General features: G+C 42.8%; 2 protein-coding genes across 6 annotated transcripts in view; one reads left to right on the forward strand and one right to left on the reverse strand.

Moving 5' to 3' along the window:
• raraa (retinoic acid receptor, alpha a) overlaps window positions 1-17,093 on the reverse strand; it is a 136,331-nt gene extending 119,238 nt beyond the window's left edge. For all 5 annotated transcript variants that reach the window (XM_051418804.1, XM_051418802.1, XM_051418800.1 and 2 more), the window contains exon 1: window positions 16,910-17,093. The gene's annotated coding sequence lies outside the window, so the exon portion shown is untranslated. The remainder of the gene's footprint in view (window positions 1-16,909) is intronic.
• lrrc3ca (leucine rich repeat containing 3Ca) overlaps window positions 1-17,404 on the forward strand; it is a 148,694-nt gene that overhangs the window by 64,376 nt on the left and 66,914 nt on the right. The window lies entirely within an intron of this gene.

Consider the following 17,404-nt stretch of genomic DNA (forward strand, 5'->3'; position numbering starts at 1 on the left):
GAGTCACATGGCACTTAAGATCTCTGATAAACGCCACCTTTGTGCGGCAGAAAGCATGGAAAATGTTTTGCGGGATTGTTTTTAACCAAAAACAAATGGATGAAAAATTACAGGATGGTTTGCAAATGTTAAAAGGCACTTTGTTGGATTTCATGGAATCAACAGAACTGCACAATCATGGTCAATAACATTTGAATAGAAAATTGGTTTGTGTCAAAACCAGTGAGTTTATCCTGTCTTACTGTTTGAGGAGAAAACAGACCATCTCTTTTTAGCATATCCTGGCTACAGGATCCCTCCAGCTCCCATAAAATGTAGAGCTGTGGACCAGGGTTTTCCAAAAGCATGTTCAAGAGAAACCAATGACATTTAAAACTGTGGTCTGTTTGGTTTTATTTCACTTCAATATGCACTTGTCACTGTGAGCAAGAAAGTTGCTGTACTTCAGTTAACAAAGAAAGTTAAATCAGGACAGAGATTTCCTGACAGCCATGATAATGGTTGCTCTTTATGATGCCACTACAAATAAAATCCCCTCCCTCCGGGCCAAAGTGGCCTTAGTGCCATTTTACAAGCTGCAAATGAATTTCACACTAATTTGTTATCACAAGCTCCCGCGGACAGTCAAACAATGAACATATAAATAGAGCATTTTAACAGAAATATTGCATTTATCTTTCCAACAAAGACTGGTTTTATTTGCACACAACACAACTCCAAACCTCAATTCAGTGTTAATGAGGAATCGTGTTTGCAAATTCAGAAGGTGTTTGCCTGATGAATTCAACTAGATTTGTTAAAGTTTCTGTGCAAGCAAATGTGGCTCACATGCATTGGCTAGAAGCTCACCTTCCTTCTACATGTGCTTATTTAGCCTGTTTGACAGAGATGTAGAGGGAAGACCAGACTTAAGAGATGCAAAGCCAACATCACTGCCGAGTGGTGCCTCCGCTGATCCTAAAATTATCGTAACTCTAGACCTATGCATTACAGACATATAATGTAATATTTGTACTGGCTCATACCACAAAACCCTCTCACAACAGGGTGTGGACACTTACATCATGAACACTTAAAACACAATGCCACATATTAGCCCTGAAACAAATATCACTTGGTTGTGTGAGGTGGGGCTGTCCTTATCATTTCCAAGCAGGGTAGAGGAGACAATATACAGTAATACTAAAATCTAATATACTGTATAATCCAATACGACACCACAATTTACAGCCTCAAGCCTCATCCATTAGAATCTCTTGATATGGTCATAGACAAAAGTGAGTAGAAATTGAACATTAGGTTCACAAACGTGTGTTGCTGTGCTCCTGTTGACACTGGCATGGCTGTTAATTATGGTCCCCAGATGTATCAGAGTGGGTTTGCCAAAGTTAGAAAACTAAACAGTGACTCAGTATTTCTTTAATATGCTCTAGTATTTCTGGATTTTCTTAACTTTCTGGTCTGATTTTTGCAGTAATAATAGCATATAAAAAGCAAAATAAATAAAAGAAAATTACGTAATGCACATGTATTTCTTTACCGTTGCTATGCCTTTGAATGGGATTCAAAATATATATAATAATCCTAATTTTAGAAGTCAATTGTGGCTTAGCATCAGACCATACCTCAATTCAGTCAAAGTAAGACTCCGGTGCATTACTGTGCGTGTAACAACTGTATGTAGCATTTAGCTGCAAGCTAACGAGCCTACTATATGATCTTGGTAATAAGATCCTGCTCGTTCCTCCAGCTGACAACACTTTAAAGTGTAAGACTCTGGCTCTGTACTGCTCCCTCTGGTATCTATTCCAAGCTGACAAACAGCCAATCAGCTGGCCTGTGCCCGGACCCTGAATGACTCCTCATTTCACTTCCTGTCTTATTACACAGCCTCACTTCCTGTTTGTGGATCTGAATGGTGTCTGAATTGTGTGTTTTTACTGGTCCACTAGAGCACGAACAGCCTAATTTAGATAAAAGAGCAGGTAGGATAAAATGAGGACAGTTTATGCACGTGTTCATAAGTGTGTGTGTGTGTGAGTGTGAAAGTCTGTGTGCGGGCATGCATGTGCGAGCCTGAAGCCTATACACTGATGAGAGTGGACAGCAGTAGCCTAGGGTAATCACGTCATTATCCTTGCTGATGGGTGAAAGCAACTAAATGCAGACACTCACCTTTCACACACACACACACACACACACACACACACACACACACACACACACACACACACAAGGAGAAGAAGGGGCCCTTACTCCTGGAGCCCTGCCAGACAAGTCCATCTGCTTTTAAAATGGAACCCAATTTACCGCACCTAGAAGGCCTCGATAGCTCAGGGACCCACAGTCTTACCAAGCAGAGAGCCTGAAACGATAATTTGGTGGGGTCACCCGATCCTCAATGTACGGCCGAGCATCGGCACCTGGGACTAGGATTTGGGTTGCTCAAGTGCTGATGGTTAAAACGGTTTGATAGGAGGCGGTCCAGCTCTCATGTAAAATCACTCATCGGCCCTGAGTTAGTCAGTTATTCATTGTGACAGCAGCACCTCTCTACTGCCGCTCAGTACAAGTGTGTAAAAAACTGATTGCGGGTACGACCAGCAGTCTCCAAGTGCGAGGTTACTTGGAAATGGCAGCCCTGCGGCGAGAGTCATGAGCTCACATTAAAACAGACACAATGTGTTGTTTTAACTCGCTTGGTTCTATAAAATTCCACCGGCTGCATGCACGCGCATACACACACACACACACACGCATTCACACAGTATAAACCCCTCTCTCCTTGAGGCTCTCTCAGTGGTGGAAACCCCCTTCAGTCACACATAGATCACATAACCTCTCTTGACATCGGAGGACAGCACTCCCAATGGAAAGATGCAGATTCACACACGCTGTGTGCCGGCCAAGGCTCCAGACTGCCATTGTCCTTCAGAGTCATCCAAACAAAACAATGAAGAGGGTCACGCAAGGCCCCCTGTGGAATGGTAAATAACCGTAGAGAGTGAGAGGGAGAGTCAGAGAGGAAGAGACAGAGAGAGATTCAGAGAGGCAGAAAGAGAGGAAGTGAGAGAGGGACTGAGAGAGACTAATCCACTGACAATGATAGTGTTATATGGAACACCAAGTGCAAAATATGATCATCTTGGGGAAGGTGAATTCCACCAATGTTCAATCATTCAAGAAGAATCTGACACTGCTTGAATGGAAAACACGTCAGCTCCATGATGTACAGAGCAAAAACACCCATGTTAAGAAAGAATGTAAATTATCTCACCTCTAGGTATAAGGAATTATAGTTGCTATAACACATGGTGAAAACACATTCATTCAACTTTATAACAATATTTTATGCTAGCAGTAGAATAACAACAATTTACATCTCATACAGTGCTGGAAGCAGTAGTTATTTTTATGTGTGCAATCATCTAGGTGAGTGTTGCTTTTGTCAAATCCATGCACAGGCAGAAAAAGAGTAAAATCTAAACCATATCAAAGGCTTGGATAGTGGTGATGTTAATCATTCATTAGCACTGAGTGACCCTTAATCATAAAACCATCTTTGTTGTCATTATTCATCTGGCATAAAATGCTAGCCTGTTAATTCAGACTCAGGATGTTGACAATAGGCGGGCTACAAAGGGCTTGGAAAGCACAGTCTCCCTCCCAATTGGTCTTTCATATGCTAATGAGGAAACTGTTTTGGGTTTACTGGCCTGGTTGGAAATGATTTAGGGCGACACCGGTGCTCTGAGGCTTTATGTTTAGGCTGGCCGCGGGGGCTCATATATCACCCTGATCATTAATCAATTAGCGTCTCCTAGCCACCTGTCGGACACATCGGCACACAAAACATTCCTGCCCTTGGGCAGTTGCTAGACGATGATCATCAGTAGCACCACTATTACCTTCCAACTCATCGACACCATGCCCCCCTCCCCTTTATGGTAATACCCTGATGGATTACATAATCACACCCAAACACTGCCCGCAACGAAAAGGGCTTCTCTCCAAGAGAAGCAAATCTGAGTGGAAACCGCCATGGTGGGTTTTTTTTTTTTTTTATAGGTCTCCCCCTCCCAACTCAACTGAAGAGCAAGTTTTTTAACATGCATTTGCCCTCCGCTGTCACAAACAGAAAAGACGGGGCAGAGAGGAATTGATGCCGACCTTGAAGGAGAATCAATAAGCTGACGGCTATTCAAAAGTGCTGAATGCACACTGACGCTGTGTCCTCCATTGTTTTAAATGCAACTGCCTCCAGCGGGGTATTGATGGTTGTTTAGTATTGATGACGTGTCACAGTAGCCAAATACATGTGAGATGGAAAGGTCTAAACTAACAGGATTTTGGTGACATTGGGGTAGAACCAGAAAAGTGATTTTGTTTAGACTAAGATGAACTTACTGCTGACTTGGGGCAAACTGGACCGCTAAAATAAACACGCGTTGGCTTTCCGACTAACTGTTCATTCATCACACATTCGGCTACAATCACTAAAAGTTTCTGTAAACTTCCAGTTTCAGTCAAACTGAATGGGAGAGAAAGGGAGAGACAGAAAGGTGAAAAAAAAGTTGTGTTGAATTTTTCATGGTCTGGGTTGTTTGAAAACTCCATCAGGCTTTGTGATCTCATGAAGCCACTTGAGACACTGTGCGGTGGGAGCGATGGCGATTGAAAAATTCCTCAAAGATTTCCGTTTAACAAACTGTTTTTTCTAGAGATTTGTATGTAAATTCTAACTCTCGTGCAAAGGCTCTCACTGCCACTAGACAATCTCTTTTTCACAGCCTTGCTTTCCTGACAATACCCAACTCCCACCACCCTCCCATCCAACCCCCCAAAAACCGGTCACATTTTCACACTTTTTTGTTATTTGGAACTAATTCCTAAAAGCAGCTGAAGAGAAGTGGCACTAAAATTAGAGCCTAATCCGCCAACCCTCAATATGGGGACATGGAGAAAGTAGATTTGTCAAGCCTTGATTTAGCAGTATTCTTTCATTATAAAAGTAGCACTCTTCACGCAGCTTAGCAATACGAAATGGCTCAATCAGTCTCATGTGGAACATTTAAAGTGGGTAAGGGGGGGTGAGGATGGAGTAAGAGCCTATCTGTGAACCCAGAAAACTTGGCATCATACCGCCATTATTGTGTTGCCAGCATTGTTTTTTCCTACCTGCGCTGCACTCTTCAACTCTCAGGGTTCCCCCTTGAAAATGACATTCGCCATCCACTTCTAAAGGCTCCTAACAGAAGAGCTGTTTCACTGGGGTATTGTAGAGAATCTGGGCCACTGTGTTGGGTGTGTAAAGTGTGTAACGCTGGGCTGGGCACTGGAGACTGGGACTTTTTTTCTTTTTCTTCTGTTTTGTCTTTTAAATCCAACCAGCTCAGGCAAGGAGCCAGCTACCGACATTATCAGGTGGATTTTCAAAAGAACAAAAGCTCTTCTGCGATTCTTCACACTGCCAGTGGAAAAAAAACACGCTTAGCAGAAACCCCATCCAGCAAAAATACTCAATGTGTGTGTGTGTATACACTTTTATAGCCGCCTGTCCTTGGTATTTCAACCAAATTCATTTCTTCCAGAAGATTATTTCCCCGATAATCTCACACTTTCTTCTATATACTTATCTCTTCAGTAAGGTCCTAAAACTGGCTGTGATATTAGAAGTGTAAAGGTCAAAAGTAAAGCTGAGAACAAGGAGAGGAAAGCATATCTGTTCTGGCTCACTGTATCTAATCACATTCACAACATAAATGTATTTCAGAGGCCACAAGGCCAAATAACAGATATTTTTGGAAAGATAAATCTGGAAGGGGGAAAAAAATCTCACACTTGACTACAAACAAGGAAAGTGCATAGTTGTGTTGCTGGTATCTGTTGGTGGACAAGCACTGTTGGAGAGAAAAAACTACTGCCTGAGCAAGATAAAGGCTATCCACTGGGAACAGAGGCAGAGAGAAGACAGCGCGAAGGAGGGGGTGATGGGCAACAGGGCAAAGGCTTGACCTCTCGGGGTCAATAGGTGATTAGTAACATCTATCATACCTACGCAAGCTGCTAAATAAGAAGCCAGGCAGCTTCTCTCTGAAGAATTCAGCCACATTTCGATGTCAAAGTCCAAATGAAGCCCACTACTGGCAACCAGATGCCCTGTGTTTATGACAGAGACAAATATTGGAATCCTTAAGTGGAAAAACATGCCCTGCTGGCACACAGCAGTAGCAGTGAAACGTTACATCATTTTGACGATTTAATGAGCACAGCCTGGATCAGATCAGACGCTTAAATACCTGCCAATGCCAATATAAAAACTTGTATTTCATGCTTCATGAGAGAGGCTAAAAAATAAGTTTCATTCGATAGGAAAACAATGGTTGGAGGATGAAGGGGCTGCGGTTGTGGTTGAGGGGGAGACGAGCAGCGCTGGCTATGCGCTGATGAAAGCCATGCAAGGTATCTGAACACAGAGAATCCATGGAGCCACAGCTCAGCCACACTGACATTCACACGGAGGAAATGACAAAGAAGCAATTGAGTGCAGGGACAAGATTTGGCACAGACTTATCAGAAAACACTCAAGCCCCAGGGGACTGCCTGACAGTGGCTCTGTGAAGAAGCACGGCAGCTCCGCATTGTTTTGGTGCTCTGGACAAGTGGACCAGAGTTTGAGTGGGTATCCTTGGCCAGAGGCCAACTGAGAATGAAAACGCTGTTGTACGGGAGGACAATTAGGACACGCTCACGCAACAGGCATCCATCAAAGTGGAGATGACAGTTAATTTCACAAATAAAACAAACGTAGGTTTCTTGTTAGCCATCTCATAAGTTGTGCATGGGCAGAAACCCACAGTCATTCTACGAGAAGTGAAATTCACAAACAAAACACAAATTAGAGATGGCATCCCATTTTCATGTCCCACACCTCCAACGCACAGAGAAGAACAGTTCTCAGTTGCAAACACAAGCTTCGAAGACTCTCGAGCCCTTTCTCCAAATCACTTGAAGCACTCAAGCATTTGGCCAGTCCAAATGCAGTGAAACGTAATATTTTTCACTTTAACTTTGTCTGACATTTATAATCTGAAATCAGCACCCCTTAATCTGCAGTTTTAGAGGTGTTGTTGCAGAGGATGTTAGCAGGCACTGAAAAATGTAATATAAATGTGATCCATGAAGAAGATGGGGTTTTATTAAGTCAAATTATAACAGAATAGAGGTTAAATATGATTCAGAATAAACAATAACAAACAAAATTATACTTATTATTGTTATTTGATGTCAAATTCAAGTATGAGCACATGTGAAAACAATATATTTCATATATTTACATCTAAAACAAATAGTGCTCAGATGATGAAACAATGGACACCTGTTTTCAATTTGTCATTTAACGAGCCAGATGACCTGAAACAACAGCACAGCTCAACAAAGAAAACATTATGTAGACATTCTATCATCACCACTGTCATTCCGTTGTTTGTTAGAGTTGAATGAAATATAAGTGATTAACGCAGAGCTGAACACAATGGCTACATGATTTGACACTTCCGGCGCCCCTGTGCGTTGGGGAACGGGGCTAAGCCAGAAGGCAAGAAAGCAGCCTTTTCACATGTGCATAGGTGTAACAATGGGCAGAGCTCCAAATGCTCTGCAAACTGTTTTCACCTCATTTTTCACATTCCTGCTTCCACCACTGTTTGTGTTCAGTGCTGAACCGCACCAGTCACCTCTCTGTACTGGGAGGGACAGTGTGGTTTCAGAGACGAGACACAAGAAGAGCAATGAAAGTCCACACAAAGGTCTGAACTGATTTTTTTCCGCAGCCAAGATTTTTAACTGTCACAGTATAAAATAAACGCCCAGGTGTTACTAATAACATTAACAACGGGCCAGTTCAATTTAAGTGTGCCAGTAAACCATACCAGTGACCAATACTGGGCCCTAAAAACTGGCTGACTAAACGGGATGCAGAAATCCAGTGTTACTAATTAAACCTGTGCTTTCTTGCCACGGCGTGTCAAAATGTCTGCAGTGAAAAAGGTCTATGTGGGCCAGGACAGACTGACTCCTCTTACCTTTCTACCCCACATTCACAGTGGCACAGCTGGTATTCAACTGACACCAGGGGCGATATCTAGTTTTCTGTAGCCTCTTTATTGATCTCATGTACCAAAGATTACTTCCGCTTTATAAATATGTTGTTGGAGTATGATGGAAGTGTTAATGGAAATATAACATGCTTGTTCAGGCAGTACAGAAATGAATTTGTATTTGCCTATGACAGAAAAATAATATCTCTGTTTATGAGGTTGAACAATGCAATCTTTGAGTCAAACCCATATCACTGTAATAGTCCTTGACTGAGGCAGAAATCCCTCTGTTGACACAGGAGGCCAGTGTTTGCTGCAGGGACTTGTGTTAGCTACTAAAAATGTGTCACAAGAAAGCAGCACAAGCCACTCAAGATAAGTTTCCTTGGGGTCTTTCACAATTCCTTAATACCCTTGATTGTGTGGATCCATTTTGTATTAATAACCACATCCTGTTGTGCTTGGGTTTTCCCCGACTCTGTTTGGTTTTACATAATATCCACAAAGAAACTATCAATAAATAAACTCATTAGTATTTATGTGCATGGCGATTGGTTTAAGAACAAAATCAGTAATACGCTAAAAGGGTTCACGATTAATCTGTGTAGCTGTATTGATGTAGAAGTTTTCCAACAGGATGCCCACATGTAATCTCATATTTTTGGCTTTCATTATTTGTTGCAGTAAAAACCATAATTTCTAGTTGCAAGCTTAAACTAGGTGTGCCTTGGGTTGATCTGCTGGATGGGGATTGAGGCCATCAAGGTATTTTTAATGGATTATATAAAGCTCAGTCTCTTTCCGATCCTTTGTTTATCATTATCCATGGCGCTCCAATAAACATTGGAACCTGTCCCTTAACGCATAGCACTAGGTTGCAAATGAGTGAGCTGAATGGCAGCGTGAACAAATAAACAGTAGCCAGGAGTTCCAATTAATATCTTCCAAACAGGCAGCCGTGTTAGTAAGCAAAGACACATTGGGTTTTAAAAATAGGTTGTTTTTTCGATATTTCAGTGCCAGTTTGTAAGCAAGAATAGGTGCTGAATTTGATGCTGTAGATGTCTAGATCCTTTCCTATAGATAAAATACAATACAATACAGGCCACAAGCCCACATAGGAAACTATCAAAGGAAAGCAAATGCAGGCTGTGTTTTCTTAATGCAAAAGCGATTCCGCATATCTTGCAGGAAAATACAGAATCAGATACTTGATATTAAATGACACCTGGGGGCAAACGTACATCCCTAAGTGCAGCTGTGCAGAAAGAAACAGCCAAACTGTGAACTGGCAAAGGGAACTAAGTTGAGTAGGCATTGACTAAGAAAACTAGGAATAGCTGATGTGACAAATGAGAGGTTCTGCAGAAATCACCCTGAAACACGGAGCAGAGCGGTGCCGAAAAGCCTCCTGGAACACAGTCAACACATTTCACACACGCAGGGCCTGGAAACAACACGCTTGGGGCTTCTACCTTCATTTAGATGAAAATGGACCTCCTCGAGAGGAAATAAAGCCATTTTTAACTCCCCCTCTCGCTATGAGACGGCCTCCCGTAATGTGCCCAGTCAATGGACTGTGGGTTTATTCAACTGCAGGCAGCCCACAGCACTGCAATAAATAATGTAGGGCAGCTCACATGAAACCCTAATCACCATTGTGCTGTCACCCAACAGAGAAGATTGCTTGTTTAATTTACTGCGCCGCATCTGTCTCAGTTCTGCCCAATTTAGTTTCACAATTTCAATGGGCAAGTACTCCAGGTATTTATCAATATGCTTTTCACCCAATGCCATGAATCAATAGGAATGCAATGTTCATGTATCTAAGTCTGTGTGAGTGTGTGTCTGTGTGTGCGCACATGTATGTGTGTTTTAGGTGATGGCGTGCATTTGTGCCATGAAGAACAAACAAGAAAGCTGCAGCTTGTGAAACAACAAAGGCTGGCAGAGAAGAAACCATCAACACTCAATAACCAGAGCTCATTATTGGCCATCTACAACGTACTTCATTACATTACTATTCCATTAGCATGCAGACATTTGCATATTCCAGTCACCTCTTTACAGAGGCTGTTGATCATAAATGGCAGCCATATGCTGCCTGGTGCGCCTTATTACAGAATTATTACTGCGACACAAAAAGCCAAGAAAAATGGAAATTATGTTGACATGAAATGAAGTACAAAACCAATCAAAGGATCCGCATTTATTCATAGTGTCTCACTGACTGAATGAGTATCATTTACATCCACGAATTGTGGTTTCTCGCTGACAAACATCTGCAGGCTGAGGCCTAGTTTGCTGTGTGCATTTCTATGATTAGGTTCTACTATTCTATATATATATTTTTTTATATCCTCACAAATACATGTACTATACGTGCAGTTTATTTAAGTGTAAACTATCAACACAAAAAAAACTTTTATTTAGCTTTTATAGGAACAAGGCATGGAAGATTAATTAGTGCTATATAAACCAACACACGGGTAAATGTAATTAGCCCGTAATTGTCTTTTGCTGCACTGTTTTTGGGGGCCCGTTTGGCTTGAGTCCACTCCTGCTGCTGCACGCACGCACACACACACACACACACACACACACACACACACACACACACACACACACACACACACACACACATCTAACAGGCTCTGTACTGCAACATTTCAGCATGACAGTGATTTGGTGCGATGGCTCTTCTGCACTGTGATGACAGCCCATGGTAGCAGCGGCTCACTAGCTCACAGACTTGGCGGGCACAAGCCAAGGCAGCAGAGCAGTATGATAACGATGCTATGAGCTGAGCCACTTACGACCAGCTAGCTGTTCGAGCTAGCAGCAGCAAGAGCGGTATCATCTTTGTTCAGGACCATTATCTCTCCACCGTGGTGTTCACTTCACACTGATAAATGTGGCCTAGCACCTCAAGCTAATGTGCAAGCAGCTGCAACCACAGCAGCTGCGTAATACACTGTCAACTGCCACATACGCCCACACATAAGGCACAATAGAGAGGATTTGTTCCATTGAAATCTGTGTTAAGATGCTTTGGTTTGTGCAGTACTTTGAAACTGGACATGGCTGCTGCACAGGACACTCCAGTTTAAGTGGCTCATGAGGATTCGATTTGATATGATGAAGAGCTGTCCAGCTGAGAGGTTTACCACTACAGTCTTAATAAATTCGTAGTGTAATCTGGAGTAGATTTGTTTGGTAATTGTTCATTCGTTTCAGTCATGTTTTTTTTGCAAAAATACCAACCATTCTCAGGTTGCAGCTTCTCCAATGTGAATATTTTCACACTGTAAATGGAGTATCTTTGGCTTTTGGACTGTACAGAACAAGACAGCTGATAACATCACCTTGAACTCTGGGAAGCTGTTTGACTTCACTACTGCATGGCATTTCATAAACTAATCAAGTAATAAACTAACTGGAAAAAGAATCAAGAGATTAAACGATAAATAATTGTTCAGCCATAATCTGGAGCCATCCAGTGTGACGAGTTTAATGTCTACTTGAGTATTTTCATATTTCAAATGACCTAAAAAAAGATTAAGACAGAAAATGATACCAATGTCAACACAGTAAATATGAAAATGGAAGGTTTTGTTCTTCTGGACAACCAACCACTAAGTCATAACCTACTGCAGACACACACTTGGCACAGAGCAGTGCTGGTATTATCAAGGAGCACTTAAGGACAGATTGGCCGGTCAGACATCTGTGTAAGTGACACTAGCTATCTGGCTAGCTGTCTGACTCATGGCAGCAGAGGGTTAACTTGGCAGCTCGGCTGTACAGTGCAGCTCTAAAAGGAATATTAACAGCCTGTCCCTCAGTGCAGACTGAGAGAGAGCAACAGGAAAAAGGAGGACGGAGAGAAAAGGAGAGATGGAGAAAAGGCAAGTAGCAATAGGGTGGGTGTGTGCGAATCCAATTTCCAGTGACAGTGCGCTCAGGATCACTGTTTCAGTGAAAGAACATATCATCTGTCAAAGTTAATGGCAGTGTCCTGGGGAAAATGAAGGAAAATAGAATGGAGACCATTCATTAAGAAGGTGGGGGATGGGGGCGTGTCATATCCACCGGTCTGCTCCACTGTCTCTCCGGGAAAATAAATATATACACAAGCCATTATTTGTGCATTTACGAGGTGGCATTGCAGCCACGATCAAGGTTCTTATGCTACAGAGATAATATTAGCGCAGATGCCTGAAGAGGAATCTGTGGGCAGCACAGAGCTATCACTGGGAATGACGAGGTCGGCCTGGCTGCCTGGTAGGACGGCTGGCAGGCTAGCTAACAGGCCCGGCCAGTCTGTCTCTCACTCAGAGCTGTGGATGTACTCAGTGGAAGCAATTGATACCATTGTTTTATGGAGAGGAGGGTGGAGGGGGATTAAGAACCAACAATAGGGCTCTTTCACTGAAAATGTCAGCCGTCACGCCGGGGGACTGTCCGACTGGGCAGAGACACTTTCGTAAAAAGCCAAGGTACAAAATGAGTGTGGAAAATAGTATGAAACCCTGTGACGAGGGCAATGAAACAGTGTGACATGGGCCAGAACATTCCCATGCCAAATGGGAGAAATGCAATCTCAAACATGGGACAACAGGCTATGGGAAACTTTACAACACAGATCATGTGAGAACATGTCAAACAGAAACACAAGGCATTCAATTTATTACTGTTTTGCATGTGTCTTGGAGATCTGTTTGTCTATCTGCAGATAATTATGTCAAGGATTTCAAGGTCTACCAAAACAATCTGTAGCTTGAAACACATCCCAAATCAATAACCAGGATAATAGGTTATATGGGTCTTTAGCTCAGCCTCATTAGGAAAAAAGGAGACAAACGTGGCCTGATTCTTCAGGCAAATTAACATAGTGAGGAACCTAAAATATCACAACCGATGATCCGTTCTGGGACATTTTATCATGAGACTATACAACAGAGAGATACAAAGTTCTCTCTCTGAGTGCTTTGATAACCCCACTGGCCTTGGACCTCTTTGAGAATCTCACTCTGAAGGTTTGAGGTGAATATAAAGAGCAAGTTGAAGTGAGGTACCCTGCCGCTTTAAGGCTGGGATGAAACCAAGTTATTCTACCACTCTGACCTAATTGCTCTTTCGCTCTCCCGACATGAACACTGGGAGCTGTGCACTCTGACACGTAAAGATTATTTAATACCATCAAAGCCATAAAAAGAGGAATAAAAGGAGGCGGTGTGGAAGAAGGGGGGGTAGTTAACCCTTGCGAGGTTGGCAGGGCCGGGGTCCAGTGAGCTATGTGGAAAGCAGCAGAAAGAGAATCAGTATGCAAAAGCAGGCCTGTCTAACTGCCGCCGGCCGACGTGAGTGGAGCTCCCACATCCCAACATCACAGCGGCTGCAGAACTCCCCCTCCAAAAAAAAATCCCACTCGGCTTCGGCTACACTCTCCTGGTATCGGCTCCCACCCTTCTTCTCTCCTACTTTTCCCACACTCGCCCCAGTCCCTAAGGCAATGACTACGTCATTGGGCACCACAGCCAAACCACTGTAATATCCCAATTTCTACTCATTCTGACAGAGTCGGGGCCTGTTACAGTTAGGTCAAGGCCGGTTTTATTAGTGTAAAGATGCTTGGTTCTACTGGACTCTCATTCGTAAAAGTAACTGTTTCTCTTTTAGGCTAAACTGAATTATTCTTAATGGCAACATCAGTAGATCTGCAACAAACACATGTACACAGGAAAACACATTCTGAAAACCTCACCCATTGCTTTTTCCTATTTACAGTGAGTAAAACTCTCTTGCTACTCCTGAAACAGAGCTTCTAGCAGTCAAAATCTGACAGTGTGTGGGTGGGACTGGGTAGAGGTGTTTACCGTTAGGCAAGCGCTGGGTGACATCTCCAGGGTGCCCTGCCATTGTGGGGAGCATGTCTCATCTGTCAGTGCCTGATGAGTTTGTGCTGCACAGCCAGAACCTTGTGAGTCAGCCTGGCTTGTCAACAACAGGGGAGCAGGCTGCTGTGGCGGGGCTGTGTGTAGACCACTATAGACCAAACCAAACTAATCCACCTGGCACACTGAAGCCTTTTTCCAGAGAAAGCTAGGTCCAATGCTAAATTTATCTGAGAGTATATCTCTAAAATCTTATAAAGAGTGGAAACATTTCCACCTCACTTTGCTAAATCTGCATTTCCACCACCCACTGTTGGTGGTTGATGTGTTATTTCTGAAGGATGCTATCTTGTGACTGAGATCGAACTGATTTGTTGAGTCAGCGATATGGTAACCTACTGAGCCATCTATTACACTTAATAGTCACACAAGGATGGGAAGACACACTGCATCCACTCTCTAACTTGCCAAGCTATATGAAAACAGCTCACTCAAAATTTCCAAATTCAACATATAAAGTCAATTAAAGTTTTATACCATTACTTCACAGTTAAGTCAAAGAAAATGTCATTTGGGCCGATGCACAAAAACCTGCACAAAAATGTATCTAAATGTAAATATGAACCTTTAATAACTCAACTTTTTATATGGTATAGAAATGTATTCCACACGTGATGAGCAAATTAAACACAACACATCAAATGTGACAAACAAAACTGACAGAGCTAGGAGCTACTGACTCACTACTACTGTGTTTTTAAAGAACAAAGATGGAAAATTTTCAATCTAGTGTCATTCACACTTGACTTTACAATCTGCAGAGGAAAGAGAGGGACATGCTGAGGGAGTGGGGGTTGTGAGGGGACAAAGTGACTGTGCCACTGCCTCAACTATGATGACACATTTAGTGCCATGTGAAAACGAGGCGTGCGAGACCTTTAACTGGCACCGTTTGCACGAGGAGAGAATCAACTTCCCGTCTGCGGTTGTAAGAGAAGGTTGACGATATTACAAAAAACTCTTGCCTTGTGTTACATAACACAAAAAAACTCCAATACTTATAATACACAAGTTTAATTTCTACATTCTTCAGTTTTGAATATATTGTAGCGAGAAACAACAATACATTCTCCTTTCTGGCTGCATCAGAAACCACATGTATGTGTAATACTGATTTAGAGGACACAATTTTAATTTTAAACGTTCAAACTAGATCTCAAGAGTTAATATATGAGATTCACCTAAGAACACCAACATCACAAATCATTCCTACCATTGGGACAGGAACTATATTTTTAGAATTCAATGATAGGCATGGCATGGGATCAGGTATCACAAGACGGCTAGACGGCAGATTAAAAAGGTTACAACAAACGTCTAAAGGTTATTATCCAAATTATTATCATACGTGACAGTGTAGTGGGCAGGTAAACAATGTTGTGTTTAGCCTAAGCCTTCCCAATTATGGTGATGGCACAACATTCAACTGTGAATCACACCAAGAGAGAAGGTGACAGGGTGGGAAAACCCTCAGACGCACCAAATTTCCCACTGAGTGACTCAACCTCTAATGCATCTTGCTCTGAATGTCACAGGTTGTCACAGGAAAAGGGCATCTTCCTCACCAGCCAGCCACACCCCACATAAAAGTCTGCACTGCCATGCCTGCATATCACATAAGTTGAACGAGGCCTCATAAATCTGTAGAATCATAAAATGTCATTCAACAAATCATGCAATGCCAAACGCATAAAGTGCACAGACCACTCGATGAAAAAGAAGCACCTAGAAAGTGCTTGTTACAGCCTTAAATAGAGGGTAATAAGCACTGTAATCTGGAGCTTTACATGACAACACTTTACAAGATAACACTGCACGTTTCTGATGCTGCAGGGTATGTAACCCAAAAGTTATAACACAATCCTTTTGTGACATTTAATTTGCTGGGATCCAGACACCTCAAATTGCCACATTATCTTGACAGGGGGTTAATCAGGGGTGTTAACAAATTAGGGGCGATATCTGTCAGTTTGCAGTGGTACTTTAACGCTTTAATTTTTTATTTTATTTTTGTTGTTGCGACAGAAGCATACATGTGTGTTTTGGGTCATCAAGTCCCCGCTAGCTCTGTATTAGAGCACATCATTTATCCATTTTCATCCATTTACAGCACACGGAGGAGAGGAAGTGGGCTCCTGATACCATCGGTAGACTATGCACTCGAGCAAAGTTCACCTCAAGCCTAAAGTAGCCCACAATGAAGAGACATCGACCAACAATTGCAAATGCACGATGTCCACATATATAGATATAGATATATACAAGTATTTCCACATTTCGTTGCCCCGACGGTGCAGAAAAAAGAAACACACACACACACCATCCGGAGTGGGTGCAGGCGCCCAGACACACACTGTATGTTTTTAACTCCACATATCGGCACTTTTCTCAAGGTGCCAAGCTAAATGGTTAGCAGGCTGGCTCTCCTGTCTGTCTGTCTGTCTGTCTGTCTGTCTGCCCCCCCTCCACCACCAATGTCTTTACAAGCTACACAGAGGAGCGTTAGCTTTGTATGCTAGCTGGTGTAACAGACGCCGTATCCACTGAATATAATGTCTCTCCGACGAACACAATTATAGTTTCTCTTCGACAACGCGGGCGCTTTGGTAGCCATTAATGACCAACTTGACAGGACTTTCGGACTCCAATTATTTCTGACAATAAACAGTGTTTTTTTTCAAAATAATAATTAAAATAAAAAAACCTGTCACACTCGCACATTTAACCGTAGCCACGCATGACGCATTCAAACTCCTCCAGGTGAAGCAGGTTATTACAGCACCCGGTTAACTGAGACCTGGACGCATGCTGTCAAATGTTGTCAAGCTGTCAATGACAAGTGGATGGTAATACCTGGGACCTGTTGACTCCTCCTCCTGGTCCCCTCGGGCTGCTGGTGGAAGTTCAGCCGCGCAGCTGTATTTCTCCGCGGTGGTTACTCTTTGTCAAAGTTTGTCGTTTTCTTTTTTTTTTTTACCGACTTTCCAAATCTGCAAACGGTGACCCTCGCGAGCGCCAAGTGGAATTAGCAGCCCCCCCTCCCACCCTACCTGCCCTCGGCCAAAAAAAAAAAAAACGTGGGTAAGAGACGGCGAGCCGCTTTTTCAGAGAGCAGGCAAGTTTGGCACGGCTCTCGCGAAGGCAACCATTGCAGTCACGTTCTCTGGCTGTGAAATCCAACACCAGCGCTGACCCCGCCCCTTTCCTTTCTAGGGGGCCAGTCCTTAAAAGTGGATGTCCTGCTCTCCCCAGATGTGCTCAGTGCTCTGCTCAAATGAGGAGAGGCAACAAGAAAAACCACTGCATTCGTTTTTTGTTTTTTTTTCAGCATTTTCTCCTTTCTTCTCT

This window comes from Dicentrarchus labrax, unplaced genomic scaffold (assembly GCF_905237075.1).
Source record: "Dicentrarchus labrax unplaced genomic scaffold, dlabrax2021, whole genome shotgun sequence".
Lineage (NCBI taxonomy): Eukaryota > Metazoa > Chordata > Actinopteri > Moronidae > Dicentrarchus > Dicentrarchus labrax.